General features: G+C 41.0%; 1 non-coding gene across 1 annotated transcript; it reads left to right on the forward strand.

Annotated features, from left to right (window-relative positions):
* The first annotated feature begins 4531 nt into the window (after positions 1-4531).
* LOC136514589 (small nucleolar RNA R71) lies at positions 4532-4640 on the forward strand. Its single transcript, XR_010773744.1, has one exon. It is a non-coding gene; the product is annotated as a small nucleolar RNA R71 (small nucleolar RNA).
* Positions 4641-6318: the final 1678 nt, after the last annotated feature.

The following is a 6318-nucleotide window of genomic DNA, read 5'->3' on the forward strand; positions in this document are numbered from 1 at the left end:
TGACCCCTATCGGCTGTTTATTTAGCACGCCACACTTGAGGTCTACCAGATGCCTAAGCCTGTTCTAGCTCTCTATTCCTTAGGCGTTGTACCCTTCTTTTCTGGCTTCTTGTCAAACCTCCTGGATACCATTGCCCTTCCTGCCAAACATACTCTATCTTATTACCTTCTTCTTCATAATCAGCCCAATTTTGATCAACAACTCGCTTCCCAAGCCGATCATGAACACTTCTATTTTGTAAGTGCCGATCCATATTATTATGATGATATCATCTCGAGCATGGATAGACTGGCGGTTGGCTTGAGATTGCCTAAACTCCCAATATTGCTCACTGCACTCTGGGCAATTATTTCTAGTAGGCAATTTCAAACCTTCATTCCAACAATGTCTGAAGAAAGGACAATCCTTTTCCTCTTCTTGTTAACACTGGTATTCTTTCTCTTCTAACCAACACTGATAATCCTTTTCCTTCTATCATTGCCATTTATTCAACAAAATTCAAGATGTGACACGTGGCCTTATCGCCCCGTTCCTTGACGTCTCTTCCTACTCATATTGGCTCTTCTATTGGTCACGACGCCTTTTAATCTCTCTATATTCATCAGCCGATATTTGCATCTTTGGATCGACGGTTCTGGTTTCTTTTGCCCTAGTTGATGTTAGGACTTTAGTCTTTCCCTTGAGTAACTTAACATCGACCATATTGTGATCTCCTAGGAAAGGATTATCATCAACTTTCATCTTCCGAGGTGTATCAAATTTAAGCTTGTTAAATAGCTCTTTGTATATGTTGTCGAAAAATTCTGCACTCGTTAGTAGAATGAGAAGTAGCATTATGAAACTTGTAGAACTTCTTATTCTTCAGCAGATCAGGAGGTAACATAACATGATTGGCAGGCAATTTGATTTGTCCTCTCTCAAGCAAGAAATCAAAGAGCTTGTCTGATTTTGTGACGTCAAAATCATAGCTCTCCTCAACTCCTTTTCCCCAAGGATTTGGCACCATCACTGTCTTCTTACCCCAATTCCATTCGGCCACAGCAATCTCTTCTTCTCCATCATTATCATTGCCATCATTAACTAAATATAGATTATAGGCTTCAGCAATTGCAGCACTCTTCTAGAATTAGGTATCTCTATGCATATTCTAGAATTGGCTATTGAGTGTGCCACTCATTGAGCCAACTATCCTAAATTGTCAAACTCTTCCCCAACCAGCTTCTCCCTCCATGTTGGCAACATTCCTTGAATAGCAAAGTAGCTAGCTGATCATCAGTCAAATTCAATGAGAAGCACAAATTCCTGGTCTCTCGGAACCTTTAAAGAAACTCGGCACCTAATTCATTAGTTCTCTACCTTATGGTCATCAAATCTGTGATTTCCTTTTCTCCTATCCCAGTATAGAAATATGTATGAAACTTCTTCTCTAGGTCAGTCTAATTGGCAATGGAATTAACTGGCAACGATGAAAACCAAGTGAAAGCTGGTCCTGACAGGGACAAGGAGAAGAAATGAACTCGATGAGCCTCTTCAATGGATGCTTTGCCCAACTATGTAAGATACCGACTAACATCTTCTATTGTACTTGTGCTATCTTGACCAGTGAACTTAACAAATTTTGGGAGCCTGTAATTTGTAGGAAGAGCGATCAAATCATACCACTCTGGATATGGACGTTTGTACAAAAAGGTCTGCCCTTTCGGTTTCAAACTGAATTGATTCTTCATCATCTCGGTTACTCAAAGCAACAACTCATTAGCATTTGAATATGGATTTCTCTATAACTGCTGACCCATCTGCGAATTAAAATTTTGGGTACCTTGATATCCCAGATTTGGTATCATATGAAGGGTATTGTAATCTGTTCCATAATGATACCCGTGTGGAATCTCTATCTGTTAGGTCCTTTGCTAATTTGCTGCTTGAAGTCTCTGGTTGTAGATGTTGGGATCTTTATCTCTACAAATCCTTTGAACTGATGGCACTATTTTTTGAGCCAACAACGGTATTTGGTCTGATGTGCCAAAATTAACCATTTAATTCTAAACTTGCCCTGTCGGCTGTTGCACATACTGCACTGACGATCTAGGATTATTTTGTATTTGATTAGTAGTGGTACCTAGAACTTGCTCAGATGAGCTCTAAACTGCCTAGACAGCATCATTACTAGTTAGTGCTACTTCTTGATGGCTAGTACAGACTTGATTAGTCCCCTAAGTCAACGGATGTGGAATGTTGTAATAAGCCGGTCCAACCTAATCAATTGGACATCCATGAAACACCTCTTTCATGGTATTGTGGAATGTGTTCAAGAAAGTTGTATCATGGTTTAGCATGGCATCATGAATAGATTTGTTTATAGCATCTATGAAGAAACGCCTATCATCAGCTTCGTTTGTATCTGACTACCCATGCATCAAAACTCTTGGTAGTGGATATTTCTAAACAACTTTATTATCACATGTCTTGGTGTAGGACAACAAACATTTGTTCTAAAATTCTTCTATAGCTTTACTGATGACATCTTTATCCTCATCAGGTAGGTCTTCATAAGGCACCATAAGAATGTCCCTGTTGTTGTGAGTTGTCATGATGATTGTGGGGTCCCACCGGGCGTACCAGAACGCACGTCAGCGTGAAAACATGGTAGCCACGCTGGGTGGACACGCAGCAAGCCAAAACGATCTAGAGATCTGCCTGGCTTTAACGCAGGACCAGTCGATCCTATGAATTCCTGAGGGCATGCCAGTCAATTTGACCTGCAATTGACAAGGAGAGAAAGTTTATCAGTAATTTAAGGCAGAACATATCACGTAGCACTTCGCTCGGTGAGTACCGAGTGTCAAATTTATAATTTATCCCATAGGAAGGTGGAAGGCTAGAATTTATAAGTGCACTAGGATTTGCTAGAGGAGGGCTTGAGTGGATCCTAGGTAGGTGAATGATAGTGAAGGATGAGTGTGGACTACCTAAACTAACTACTAAATACAAGCTAACCAGAGATAGCTAGGTGGGAGAGCGAGCGATATATCTTTCTAGTAACTAAGGGTAAATAAATAAGTAGAAGAAATGCGATAGTACTTCAAGGCATAGGCCGCCTACCAACTAGGAGAGTTAAATAGACAAGGTCTGCCACGAGCCCTATGATTTAATAACTAGACCTATTAGGATCAGGGGATGATGAGTTTGAGGATGGATCTTTCATTTTATGCCATCTTTTTCTATTCTTCTTCTTCTTGACAGGTTTCTTGGGCTCTTTAATTGGCTTTGGTTTCTTCATCTTAATTCTCTTTGGATGTTTCTTTTTTACCTGTTTCTCATCAAAGAGGGGTTGTTCAGAGACAAAAGCAAATATTTCTTTTCTTCCAGCAAAGTGGAATTGGATTTGCCTAGAACCCACATATATGCAAGCATTTACAGTGTTAAGGAAGGGACGACCAAGGATTAAAGGTGTATCCTCAGTGTTACCCATGTCTAACATCATAAAATCTGTAGGAACATAAGCACTCCTAACTTTAACTACTAAATCAGTGGCTACTCCCTCGAGATAATAGGTGGATTGATCAGCTAATTGCACATAAACTGAGGTTGATGCTAGGGGAGTATAAAACAACTTATCATAAGTTTCCATAGACATGATGTTAATACTAGACCCTAGATCACAAATGGCATTATGAAAAGTGTGGGGGGGCTATGGAGCAAGTAATGATTGGGTTCCTAGGATCACCTTTCTTAATAGGAAATCCCCAACAATTATCAGAGAAGTCATACCTTGCCATGACTAGGTTGGATGTCTCCATGGTTCCCTCAGGTTTGCCATAAATTCTATCTTTTTCATAGGATGGGATAGCAGCAGCAATTTGAGCTAATTGGGTTTCTATCATCTTATTAAAGCTAAGTTGATTCTTTAAGACAGAAGAAAATTCATCTAATTTAGCATTTATAATTTCCAACATCTTGTCACGAGCATGCAACTTTTTATTTATACTATCAGTCAATCTACCATTGCTATAAACAAGATCTTTTAGGAATGCATAACTATTATTACCTTGATTATTCAAATGAAAAGAAGAGTAATAATTATTACCTCTCTGGTTATTGGAGCGCTGATTCTAGCCTTGATGCTGTGGACGGAACCCGTTGTCGGTGTTGACGAAGTTGAGGTCCTCTTAGGTTTTAGGGCAGGAATTACCCGAATGTCCAACATCTCCACAGACTTCACAAGTCATGTGGGAATCCATGACTTTGAGTGTCTCTTAGGCACTCACCTTCTCATAATGTTCCACTCGCTTTGCGAGCAGATCTATCTTAGCTGCAAGCATGTCAATTTCTTTAATTGAATGCATACCTCGTTTACGGGGTTGGAGTCGATCGTCGCTCCATCTTTGGTTGGAGACCATCTTCTCGATCAGTGTCTTTGCATCCGCAACACTTAGCGAAAAGAATGCACCACCAACAGCAGCATCTAAATGGCTCCTATCTAACAGCACTAATCCATGGTAGAAATTCTGGATCAAAAGCTAGTCTTCCATGCCATGGTGTGGGCATACAGAGACGTACTCTTGCATTCGTTCCTAGGCTTTGGAAATCGATTCGTCTGCTAGTTGTCAAAAACTAGAGATTTTATTGCGTAGAGCATTAGTCTTCCCCATGGGCAAAAACTTAACTAGGAAAGCATTGGAACACTTGTCCTAGGTATCTACAGCGTTGCGGTTAGAGTAAAACCATTGCTTAGCCTTTCCTAACAAAGAGAAGGGGAAAAGGCGAAGACTATAGCCTCTTGGATCACTCCCTTAATGTTGAATGTGCTACAAATCTCCAAGAAATGTTGGAGGTGAGTATTTGCATCCTTGTGGGCTTTCCCATAGAACAGACTAGCTTGAACCATCGTAATTAACACTGGCTTAAGCTCAAAGTTAGTGTCCCCATTGATAACATTGGGTCTGGTGGCTACATTAGCAGCCGAGGGTGTAGAAAAATCATGAATGGACTTATCACCCATGATCGTGTAGGGTAGTGATAGGATATGAGGAAAAAAGGATAAACTACTTAGGATAACTACAAACCTAGCTAGCGAATCAAGCAATATAAATCTGAGGCCAGTTGCCTTCCCCAACAACGGTGCTGGAAATACTTGTTGATGTTTCTTAACGACTATTGGAAGATTCCGCAAGTGCACAGAACTATCGCGTAGCACTTCGCTCTGAGTGCCGAGTGTCGAATTTATAATTTATCCCATGGGAAGGCGGAAGGCTAGAATTTATAAGTGGACTAGGATTTGCTAGAGGAAGGCTTGAGTTGATCCTAGGTAGGTGAACGTTAGTGAAGGATGAGTGTGGACTACCTAAACTAACTACTAAATACAAACTAACCAGAGATAGATAGGTGGGAGAGCGAGCGATATATCTTTCTAGTAACTAAGGGTAAACAAATAACTAGGAGAAATGCGATAGTACTTCAGGGCATAGCCCGCCTAACAACTAGGAGAGTTATATAGAAAAGGTCTGCTATGAGCCCTACGATTTAATAACTGGACCTATCGTGGTGGAATACAGAGGATGGACAAGGCTGTCACCACTTGCCACCTACAATAATCTATCCAGAGGCCTAGTCGTATCCATAGGTAATCTATAGCCTAAGCACCACACTTATTCTATAAACTTACTACTTTGATCCAAGCTCTGATGAAATGAGATCAAAGCACCCTAACCAGACGATGGAACCGGTACTAACAAAAGACTACTAATAATAAGATAACCTGTGCTACTAATGCCAAACAACAAGCACCTAAGCTCACTAATGATAAACACTAATGACTAAGTACTTAAAGTAAAGCAAGCAATACTTAAAGTACTATAATAAATACTAAATAAAGTAATGCAGAAATGAAAGAATTACAAAGGAGCTATACCAGACCCAGAAGACTCTTCCGGACTCTGAGAAGCTCCGCTCTTGCTCTACTCCACTACTAGACTACTACTCTATAGCTAAAGCTAAGAGAAGCTTGGAGAGCTTGGAAATAAATGGGGCCCTTCTCCACCGAGCTCCACACCCACTATTTATAGTGTATAGTGAGGGGAGCGGTATTTGTAGGTATCTAGGAGGTCGGTGGAGGACCTAGGGCGCCGAGCGGTGCTAGGGGCGCCGGCTAGCCCTCCATTCCACCGCCTCTTGATCCAATGGTGATGGTTGGCTCCCAATGGTGGTTGTAGAAGCAGAACATGTTGAAATTCAAACGGTAGGTCGGTTGGTAAGTCGGTTGGAGGCTCCCAAGTCTATGACAATGGCCCATGAATCCACCGTGAACAAATCTTGTC

Source organism: Miscanthus floridulus, chromosome 16 (genome assembly GCF_019320115.1).
Source record: "Miscanthus floridulus cultivar M001 chromosome 16, ASM1932011v1, whole genome shotgun sequence".
NCBI classification, from domain to species: domain Eukaryota; kingdom Viridiplantae; phylum Streptophyta; class Magnoliopsida; order Poales; family Poaceae; genus Miscanthus; species Miscanthus floridulus.